Consider the following 12,476-nt stretch of genomic DNA (forward strand, 5'->3'; position numbering starts at 1 on the left):
TTTACATCACTATTTGGGTTTGTTATTAATTGTCATAAAGTGTTAAGGTAGTCATAATAGGTTCAGTAAAGAGTAGCATTGCACCTATATAAACAGTATAAGGGCTGAACACATGTCTTTGATTCTTCATAAACACTAATTAGGAAGATCATTTCACTACAGATTTAAATCTCTTAAGTTACTATTTAGAGATAAGCTGTTTCTGTTATATAAGTTACTATTAAAACAGTTTGCTTGATAGTAATTATAGAAGGAACATAGTACCATGGGTATAGCATTGTTATATTAAGTAGGAAATTTTTTAAATACCTCAAAACAAAAATTAACAGAACATTATTTCACTAAAGCCTGACAATTCAATAGAAGAATAAATGTACATAGTTGTGGTGGGTTATTACTCTTATTTCATATCTGTACTTATATTTATTCAATTATTTACTGAAAATTAAATTCAATAAGTATATGAAATAATAATTTATTAGTAATTCTGCTTTAATTTGTTAACTTTTTCAGTATGGGCTTTTTATCCCTAGGGACCTACCTTGTAACCATTCTGTTCTAGTTATAGTTTTCGTGCTATACCTTTTAAATTTGTAGGCATACCTTCACAAAATTTGGCAGATTATCAGTAAAGATTACAGAATTTTCTATTCAAAATATATTTTTATCATTAGGTTTTAAGGTTTATTTTTAAGTAATTTTTATTTGCCTTTTTTTCAATTTTAAGATTAAAATACTTTAATGCATTAGAATGTTTTCAAATTTCACGTCAAAATCCTAAAAAGGTCTATATTTTATCTGTTAATTTCACTGGTGTTCGTTTGATTTATCTGACCTTCTAACCACTATAAAAATTAGAAAATAAAAATGTTTTTTGTTCTAGAATGACTACAAATTATAACACAAATGTGTAGCATAAATAGCATAAATCTTGTCACATATTTAATTTTTTATTGTATTGACCTTTCAGCTGTGCCTAGCTAACATTGCGGAAGTTTCACTGACACAGCACATATGCCATCGTAACTGTATCGTTACGTGTTGTACTTGTGTTCTATTGGACTAGTACGAGGGCTGTTTCACTGTGTCGGTATTTGGATATTGATGTTAAATACCCAGGAGGGTCAGGTACATTTGACCTCTTCCTCCCTCCCGAACGATTATAGCGTCTGTCTTTAGGGTGTTTTTTTTTAAGCTTTGGGCCAGAGTAAAAGTATAACATCATACTCAGGCCCATTTCAGGGCTCAGTCCATGCATGGACGAACAAAAAGTGTTTTTTTTCCTTCTATTATTTCTCTTGTGTTTTTTTCTTCATTTTTTATTTTTTTGTATTTTCATATATATATATATTTTTTTTTTGTATTTTTCTCCTTTTTCTTCATAGAGAGAATGCTACTACTACTTGTAGTAACACACACAAAAAAGAAAGTAATAATAATTATTATTATCCAATACTTGAGTAATAATTCAAAAAGAGAGAAAAAAAATAAAGATTAAAAGAAAGAAAAGAAAAATAATAATTATAATAATAAAAACGAAACAAAAACTAAGTGTCTTGTGCATAGTGGCCAGCTTGTGTTACATTTCTTAAATATATGTTAAAAGGGGAGAGGTATTTAGGACCATTTACATCATGTACGTGATATCTGTCGAGATCACACATTAAGTCATTTTTATGCCAATTCTTATTGAAATATTTTAGAGAATTATGCAAAAGTCTTTCAGATATTGTGTCTATGTTTGCATACTTGTGCATGAATGTGGTTGAGGTGCTACGTGGTACTTTATATGCTGAAGTTAGTACTGAATTTTGTATACGTTGAAGTTTCTGTACATGTGTGGGTGCTATGTTAATCCAGGCAGGTGATGGATATTCTATTGTTGGTCTAATGTACGTTTTGTAGATTTTAAGTATGTTGTCTGGTGATGTTCCTTGGATTTTACCTGAAAGACTTCTTGCATAGTTTGCTCTTTTCCAGATTCGTATCAGTATATTTTTAATATGTGGTAACCACGTTAATTTTGAATCATAGGTTAGACCTAGAAATTTAGCAGAAGTAGCAGTCAGTAAAAGGGATCCATTCATATAGAGTTTTGGTGGATCTTTTTTCAGCTTATTCAGTCTGCTGAATAATATGACTTGGGTTTTTGGAATATTAATTTTGATTCTGTATTTCTGGCAGTATTCTTCGATGTTATTTAGGACTGGTTGTAGGTTCGTTGCTGCTATTGACGGAGTGGGGGCACTTTTCCAGACTGCTACATCGTCAGCGAACTGTGATGCATAACCTAAATTTAAGTCCGACAGAGGCATATTACTCACGTACATGATAAATAATATAGGGCTAACAACCCCTCTCTGCGGGACTCCTGCTTCGGGTGAAAAGGACCCCGAGTGTGCCCCATTTACATTTACTTTACACATTCTGTTTTCCAGGAAGTTGGACAGCCAGCGAATAGTTTCCTGGGGTAATGCCATTTCAAGTAATATATGACGTAATCCATTATGCCACACTGTGTCAAAAGCTTTCTCAATGTCGAGAAAGCAAGCTACAGTGCATTCGTTTTTGTTGAAGCTGTCGGTAATTGATTCTGTAAGTCGAATCAGGTGGTCTGTAGTTTGGCGGTTTTTTCGAAATCCGTTTTAAATTTCTGGTAATTACTAATCAGACGATTACTAATTATCCTCTCTAATACTTTGCCAATACAACTGGTTAAGCTAATCGGGCGGTTGTTGTTTGGTTTATTCGCTGGCTTTCCTTCTTTCTGGAACATCAATATTATTGCTTCCTTCCAAGAAACGGGGATATATCCTGCTGATAGTGAGAGATTAAATAACGCTGTTAGGTGTTCATATAATCTCTGAGTGCCTTGTTTTAGGAGGATAGCTTGAATACCATCTTCTCCAGGGGCTTTGTTTTTTGTGTTATTAATGGCAGTTACGACTTCTGTTACAGTGATATGTTTTATCAGTTGATGAGTGCTCCAGTCTTTTGTTTTTTCTTGGTGTGTAATTGTGTTGACTGGAAATTTAGGTGTAAAAATGCTTCTGTTTTGATCAATAAAGTTGGTAACTGTATTATAAAAGTATCTGTTCATGTCTGGTTCATGATGTGTCTTGAACGTGTTTTCTAGGTGTTTTTTAAATATCTCGGCTTTTTCTGTGTTAGTGTATGCTGTTTCTCCATCCAGTTCCAGTGGTGGATATACTGTGGTTGTTGTTCCTGTATTTGTAAATCTTTTCAAGTGTGTCCAGAATTGTTTAGGATCAGTTTTGTGATTTAGATCGGAACAGAAGGTGTCCCAGTTTTCTTGTTTTTGTTGTCTGATTAAGTTTCGTATTTTATTCCTTATTGTGTTTATCTGTGTTTTAAGTGTGGGGTTGCGATTTTGAATGTATTGTCTGCGGAGTATACGTCTGTCTTTAATTAAGTTTATTATGTCTTTATGTGGTTGCCATGAATGAGTTGTTGCGAAGTGTTTTTGTTTCGGTATCGTACTGTTGGCTGCATGTTTTAGACACTCAGAGATGATATGACAGTATGCATCTATATCTGATGCGTCCGCGGCAATATGTAGTACTTCGGGAGGTAAGGTTTCATTTAATATAGTTTGAAAAACTGGCCAATTAGCTTTTGTAGTTCAGTTGGTCTTTAACTATGATTTTATTTAAGTAGGGGGTGAGATTGAAGATACACCAAACTGGGAGGTGGTCACTATCCAAATCGTGACCAACATGAAAATTTACGAATTTGCGACTCATATTTGACGAACACAGGCATAGGTCCAGTATTTCACTGGTGCCGTGTGCGTACGAGATATGTGTCGGTGTTGCATCGTTTAATAAAGTCAGGTTTGATTCATCCAGAAATTGAAAAAGTAAATTGCCATTTGCGTTTGTACTACGACAGTTGAATGCTATATGTTTACTGTTTAGGTCGCCGATAATAATAAGATTAGAATTGCTATTATACAATATATTCAATAGATTTACATCAAAAAATACGCGGACTGTTTGAATTGCGCGGCTCCAGTTGGTTCCAGGGGAATCCGCTTGGTGTCGCTAGGTTCGCACAGATCAGCTGATTACGACGCCATTTCCCGATTGCAGATATCTTCATTTGCACTGTTTAAAATAATAATGTTGGTATGTTGGTATAACCCTAACGCTCTTTATTGTTTTGAAGGGGTCTCAGACCTGTAAAGTACATTTTTGTTTTATGACGTCAGTCCGCGTATTTTTTGAACAGCCCTCGTATTTTGTACAACAGTCACATTTCTGTTATGATACATTTTTTTGTAAATATATATTATTGCTATTTACAAGTATGTTGTTAAATGTATTTTTCTTAAAATACAGAAATGAATTGTAGCAAATAACTGTTCTAGTTTCAAACTACAGTTCTTTATCTAGGTAAAACGAGGAACATTTACTTGTAGCACTAGATTTTAATGTTTAAATATTACCAGTTATAACAGCTACTGTATGATATGAAAGAAAATTTAGATATTTATTTGTTTGTTTCTTCTTCCGATAAACAGTATTTTCGACTTCAAGTTCTCATGCTCGTCTGGACAGTCAATTTTGACAGCACACAATTTTCCATACAACGTGAAGTCGATAACATTCTCCCGTTCCTCTTTGTTTTGGTTCACAAGTTGACCATTACTAGTAGTAAAGTATTACAACAATCTATAACCAGCCAAACCATCAATGCATTTGGCAAATATAATTTTATTCATATTTTAAAAAACAATGAAAAATGACGTACTTCCTGATTTGATTGTTTTTGAACTTCGCGCAAAACTACACGAGGGCTATCTGTGCAAGTCGTCCATATTTTAGCAGTGTACGACTAAAGGGAAGGCACCTAGTCATCGCCACCACTTGGGCTACTCTTTTAACAACGAACCTGATTTTCGATACCTGTGATGGGCAGAGCACAAATAGCCCATTGTGTAGCTTTGTGCTTAACTTTAAACTAGTAGACACAACGTTTCAGGCTGGAACGACCTTCCTATTGTGATTTTAAGCCGTAATAAAATTATATGATTATATTTGACTTGTTTGAAAAAAATGTTAATAATATTATTAGATAAATTAGGTGTTTTGTACTGCTACAGGTTAACAATGTTACGTTTCTAAAGTTCGAAACATCTTTTGTGTTCTGAGGCCTAACAAAAATATAATAAAGATTAATTAATTAATTAAAAGTGAAGTATATGTGTGTGTGTGACAGGAAAAGATAGAAATTGGTTCGCATATGCGTATACGCGCGTGAGCGTACATACAGATCAACAAAGGTAGATTTATAGAAAAAAGTATTGTAAGTCTAACCATCGAAGACAACGAAAAGTTAACTACAAATATACTATTATATATACTGTTGTGGATACAATGTAATTGGCAATGCCCTTGTTCAGATGTCATTAAGTGAACAGTAATCTCGTTAAACGAAAACATTCCAAATCAAAGGTGGCGTGATAATATAACAAATAAAAGTGTGTAATAATGCTTGCAAACGCTTAAAACAATAGGAAGTGATATACAGATACACATACAAACGCTCATGTATGTATATAAATATACACCCACCTATATATAATTGTTACGTGCTTTGTAATTGAGCCTATTGTAATTTAATCTGTACTGCATGTATTGATATACATGTATATATATTGCTTTGCCCTATCAGTAATATGTCTATTTGCAGGTGGCACTTTTTTAAAATTTTATTTTTATATGTATATGCATTTTTATTTTATTATTATTTTTATTTTATTGTTATTGTTTTTTATTTATTTTATTATTATTTTTATTTTATTGTTATTGTTTTTTACTTATTTTATTATTGTTTTTTATGTTTAAAATATATATTGATCGGGGAGAGGTGTTTAAGACCAACTTCATCATGCATGAGGTACCTGTCTAGTTCGCATCGTAACTAGTTTTTCATCCAATTTCTATCGAAGTACGTTATTGTACTATGTAGGAGTCTATCTGGTATGGTTGGTATGTTAGAATATTTATGTATAAATTGAGATGATGTTGCTCTGGGAACTCTATATGCTGTTGAGAGGAGTGTGTTTTGGATGGTTTGTAGTTTGTTTTAATTATTTTATCACTTACAGTTATCCATGATGGAACTGCGTAGTCTATTACTGGTCTGATGTATGTTTTGTAAATTTTTAGTATGTTGTCTGTAGATGCTCCACTATTCTTGCCAGTTAGACTCCTAGCATGGTTGGTTCTTCGCCAGACTTTATTTTTAATTTCGTTTACATGGTTAATCCATGTTAATTTTGAATTATAGGTTAGACCTAAAATTTTGCCGATATGGCAGTCTGAAGTAGTACTCCATTCATATATATTTCAGGCTGTAGTTTTTGTATTTTGAAGAAGAGTATAGTGCTAACCACCCCCTCCCTGAGGGACGCCAGCTTCTGGAGTAAAGTACTCATAAAAGGTACCCTCTACATTTTCTATTTTCCAAAAAGTTAGATAACCAGCGAATAATTCCACCGTAGTGACACAGTGAAGATTGGTTTGATTGAATTTCGCGCAAAGCTACACCAGGGCTATCTGCGCTAGCCTCCCCTAATTTAGCAGTGTAAAATTAGAGAGAAGGCGGCTAGTCATTATCACCAACCGCCAACTCTTAGGCTACTCTTTTACCAACGAAAAGTGGGATTGATCGTCACATTATAACGCCCCCACGGCTGAAAAGGCCAGCATTTTTAGCGCGACGCGGGCGCGAACCTGCGACCCTCGGATTACGAGTCGCACGCCTTACGCGCTCGGCCATGCCAGGCCCTACACTAGAGTTTAAAGAAACTATCGAAAGAAATAATTATGTTTAATCATTAATACTGTATAAAATAAAACAAAAAACTATATTCTTGTCTTTCTGTAGATATTTTCAGAAATCTTTGACTTGAGCTTGTTTCTTGCTGACTAAAACTATTTGCATTTATTCTAAAAGCTCGATAAATTATCATTATCAAAAATTATTAGACACAACTCTGCCTTAGTTGCTGTATACATCATTATTAGTATCAGTGATGTATCTATAAACGTTGGGGACAATTTCAGCAATATTGCTGACACTTGAATATAGCTTATCACCAAAAGAGACTTATCAATCATCATATCAAAAAACCTTCAGTTATAAATCAAGCTATTATTCTTCGACATTTTCTATACCCAACACACCTTACAATAACAATGTGAAATTAGAGGCTTGAGAAGGAGACTGAGAAGGATACGATTTGTCTTTACAAATTTATCAATTATATTAATGGGTGGTTATATATTTTTACCTTATGGGTTTATATTTATCTTTGCATCACAGTTTATAGTGCTTGTCGTTAAAGCCATTTTTTTAACAAAGTTTTCTTCTCATACTATAATAGAACTTTTGCTTTAATGATATTGGAAAAACGATTTTATTACGCGATGTGTAACCTCCATCTTCGCGAAATTTTTATCCTGTATCCATGTAGATTCTCAATAGGGGTGACGATTTTCCATTTTCACTTCTGTTTCCTCTCCCGGATAAATTTATTTTTCTCCATTCTCAGGGTGAGGATATGACGTCATAAATACATCACACGCAGATCTAATGCACTGGCGCGATATATATAAATATAAGAGTGTGTGTTTTCTTATAGCAAAGCCACATCGGGCTATCTGCTGAGCTCACCAAGGGGAATCAAATCCCTGATTTAAGCGTTGTAAATCCGTAAACATACCACTGTACCAGCTAGCGGGAGGCAAAATATAATAGTACTGACTGTTATTTGTCCATGTAAATACTTCTGAGTTTGTATGGATCTTCAGCAAAAATTGGAATGGAGGTTCATTATGTCCTGCAGGAAATACACATTTTGAGTCGGTTTAATCCCTTGAACATGGGAGTGTTCTGAGAATTGTCCCAAACGCAGTGTCTGGAGTGAGGTATAAAAGCCAGGGATCTTGGTGTTACTTTCGTACCTACCTGTTGGCGACGCGTTTTCAACTCGGTAAATATTCTAGACATCATGCTAGGTTCTACTCACAACAACGCTGGGTTGAAACAAGGCGATATTGCAAGACGACTTGGTGTATCCAGGCAGACCGTCAACAAAGTTCTCAGAAGAAGAGCTCTAATAGAAAGTGTGAGTCCTAGCAGACCAACGGGTCGTCCACGTACCACTACAGCACGCGATGATTGTCGGATTCTCACCATTGCTCGTCGAAACCGTACGATGTCCTCCAGGTCTATTGCCTCTGCGTTACGTGCGCAACAACTGATCTGAATTTCATTCCAGACGCTTAATCGACGGCTAGTGCAAGCTGGATACAAAGCAAGAAATCTAAACTGACAGTTATACATAGCAACAACAACTTGCAGTGGGCTCAGCGACACCGTAATCTGAGGATCACACACTGGAATTATGTAGTTTTTGCTGACGGATCCAATTTTCTGCTATACCCCACTGATGGACGGATACGAGTGCGCAGGCTTCCTGGAGAACAGCTGAATGATGAAAATGTTCAACCCAACGTCGCAGGGAGCGGAGGTTCAGTGTAGGTCTGGGGTGTATTCTGTTCTACAGCTATCAGCCAGTTGGTCATTCTGACTCAAAACGTCACTGGTGCTGTGTATCAGGATATCCTGGATCACCACTTCCTGCCAGGGTATTTTCCAGGACAATGCACAGGCTCATACTTCTCGCAATGTGCAAAACTCCTTGCAACAACGTGGTGTGTTGGTCCTTGATCAACCACCTGTAAGCCCAGATACCAACCCGAAAGAGCACCTCTGGGATGATCTTGGCCGAAAAGTCAGGAAGAGGAACAAACCCCCTACAACCCTACGGCAGTTATGCCAAGCATTGACTGAAGAGTGCAACAGAATTCCAAATCAAAGACGCGTAAAGATAATTGAGAGTATGCTACGCCACCTAACGGACATTATTGCAGCATGTGGGAGTCATGTGAATGTAATTGTTGCACGTTTACTGAAAGTTTTAGTTATGGTTTGTTTTTCTTTTTCAATGTCGCATATAAATTCTTCGTTTTCTGCCATTGCAGCAGTTCATGAAGGAAGAAAGAATGGATAAATCAAATGTGTACATTACAACTGTGTATATTGTTTTTTAGTAATACGAAATGTTGGATGGAAGGAAAACCAAAGGGTCAGAGAAAGACGTGGAAGATAAGTAGGCTGTCAGCTATAGGTGATTATTAAAAAGAGGGGGACAATAATCAATGTTGTGAATAGGGAGGAAAAAGATTATAATACCTAAGGGTACAGATGGAGGATGTAACTAACACAACAGAAAGTTTAATATAGAGAATTATCAGAAGTGTCGTGAGTTCATAAAATAATTTAAAGAAAAAAGAGCCATGAAGTAATTTTGTCAGGGCTACTCTGCAAAACTAACTGTGAGATGAAGTTATAAATAGGTCACTAGGGCTAAGTGCTGGGCTGAAATCTGTACGTAAGGATGAACACATTGACTAGATAGTTACATTTCAATAGGATAGGAGCTGACTAAGTGTACTTACTCGGCTTTAATAGAATATTTAAAAATGAACTAGATAGTTATGAGGACCAGGAGAGATTAAACTGAAAGAAAATAAAAGGAAGACACATGTTTATTATAGGAAAGAGGAATTATAATTACTAATAAGCTTAATTGTTATTATTATTATAATTCTCGAAATATAAAACAAATAAAATAGATGAATTTAAGCCACTGGTAGGAATAGAGGATTTTGATATAATGGGAATAACTGAGAGATAGTTAAACGTAAATGTTTTTGATATAGAATCTTTGTAAAAAGAGTTTTTTGGCTATTTAAAGTGAATGGAATGTTAAAGAGAGAAGAAAAGAATGGGTTTATGTGTAAGTACGGGTTACATTCTGGTCACATTAAGAATATCAGTTTGGAGATAAAACCCATTTGGGTCGTTATTAGTGGATATAAAAGGAATGACCTTTTAGTGGGAATTTCTTAAACACCACAATAATACTGATGAAATTAATGAGAATCTTTACAATCAGATTAAGATTTCAGCTCTTAATGAAATCATAATGTAACATATATATTGGGTAATATTAAAGTCAAACCATGAAGGAGAAATGCTTTTGTAAACTGTTGAGGTTCTTAAGCAATTAGTCAATGAATCTATTAAAACAATGCTATGTTAAATGTATTCTTAATTTCAAATACAGAAATGATTATGGAAATTGTAGAACATCTGGATGGATATGATAAGTGATCCATTAGATGCAATGTTTTGTTGTAAATAGAGGTAAATAACAGCGATATTTGGGTCATAATTTAAAATAAAAATTGAAAGGATGGAACAAGAATAATCTGTTCTGAATTGGTCATCTGAGTTATTTGGCGACACTGATCAGATGTGTAAACTTTTTAAAGGTAAATTTTTCAGTATTCATGGTAAACATATTCCTTATAGAATGAAAAGTGTAGCTACTAGGAAACAATAAACAGGTTGGCTCATACAGAGTTTAAGAGACAAGATTTATTAAAATCATCATAAATTTAAGAAATATAAATTGACTGGTATGACATCAGATTCATAAGATCAAAATGTTGGTAAAACAATAACTCAAAATATGAAAAGGATATATGAGAAAAGAAGTTCTGTAGATTTAAAATTAACAGTAATGATTTTAAAAGTACATTTAAAAAAATGTTGTTTTGTGATACGTGGAGATGCTGAAATTTATCAAACTGTTTTCTCTACATGAAACAAGAGTTGTATTGGTCTGATGAAACTGTTTGAGATTGAAAGTAAGGTTGTTATTGTGCTGATGTATAATAGTTTTTTCTATATTTACCAATGAAAATAGAAGGACTGAGGGACACAGGTATAACTTATAGAAGGGTAGGAGTCATTTTTAGCTAAAGCAGTTTCAATTATTTAAGAAGTTGGTTGGCCTTTGGGATGGGTTATCTTCAGACGTTGTAGAAGAAGTAAATGTGAGTTTAGACAAAACGTTTGATAAGTATATGAATGATAACAACTGGTTGCAATTCTTTTTAAATTATTATAACTTAGTTTAGACGATGACACAACCGAGATTGACTAATGTTTTCCGAAAATGTTATGTTACAAAACGTGTCATTGTGTGCATGTCATATTGCAAAATCTATGTTGTGAGAAAATTAATACATTGTTAAAACGAAATATGTCCTGAGTATTTCATTGTAATCATGTTACCGAAAATCATTATTGAGTTAATTTAATATCTAAGAGCTCGTTTTAATTATTCTACAGTGTCATCCTTTTCTACGATGGTTTAATTGAATGGTAAGGAAAGTTAATTAACTGGTAAATTACTAATTTAAACTGATTTTATTAATTATATTTATATTGATCAAATATGTACTAGCCCGACTTTGTGGAACAATGACATTTTTGTCACCAGTCATAGCAATCTGGTAACACTTTGTCTGGTGACATAAGCAAGACATATAAATTTAGTACGTAATGATGCTAAATAGGAAAGAATATAACTGTACAACGATATAAATTCATTCTAGTGACACCTGAACCAAGTATATAAAGACAGTTACAATCCGTGATGACGAGAAATCTCACTTGTAGAGAATATATATATGTACAAACGACAGGTATGGGTACAGAAATGAACATTGTGCTTTCTCTACCCATACCAGACGTTTTACACATATAAAGATAGTTACATTTTGTAATCAAACTGTCCATCAGGGCTGAAAAAACTGTTATATTAAGTGAAGCTTTCCTCATAAGTTATATCTCTATCCAGATTGATTCCTCTGTAGCAAGTCTGTCTTGAATTTTGTTGGTGTTATTTCATCTTTTTACTATAAAATCCAATACAAATTTTTTGCAATAGATTTAATACAATAAGAAATAGAATTTAAAATTTTCTTAATTTATTATTTTACAATATTAAACATAAAACTTAGCATAAATAAGTACACAGATAATTATAATTTTAATGAAAATGTCATTTGAAGTAATTTTGCATACACTCATGTGAAAAAGTTAGGACACCCTATGAAAGCCTCTGTATATTTGTAACATTTTGGATATATAGATATTTTATCTCAATTTTCGCAATACTGATAGATTATAGGAATATAGCTAAACAATTAAAACTGAAGAAAAGACCTTTCAAGATTTTCTGTAAATGTCATGCTACAAAAATGCATATTCGAAATGATGAAAAAGTTAAGACACCTTACCCCCTAATAGCTAGTATTACCCCATTATTGTAGCCATATACCAGTCTATGATTTAAAAAGAGTTTGAAATTAGCCATTCCACTGTCCGGAAAATAGTCAACAAGTGGAGAGTTTTCAAAACAACTGCCAACATGCCCAGGCCTGGTCGTCCAAACAAGTTCACCCCGAGAGCAGACCGTAAGATGCTAAAAGAGGTCTCCAAACACTCTAACATTTCATCACAGG

General features: G+C 34.0%; 1 long non-coding RNA gene across 1 annotated transcript in view; it reads left to right on the top strand.

Moving 5' to 3' along the window:
* LOC143234864 (uncharacterized) overlaps window positions 1–12,476 on the top strand; it is a 208,583-nt gene that overhangs the window by 129,218 nt on the left and 66,889 nt on the right. The gene's annotated exons all lie outside the window — the stretch shown is intronic.

The sequence above is a fragment of the Tachypleus tridentatus genome, chromosome 12 (genome assembly GCF_004210375.1).
Source record: "Tachypleus tridentatus isolate NWPU-2018 chromosome 12, ASM421037v1, whole genome shotgun sequence".
Lineage (NCBI taxonomy): Eukaryota > Metazoa > Arthropoda > Merostomata > Xiphosura > Limulidae > Tachypleus > Tachypleus tridentatus.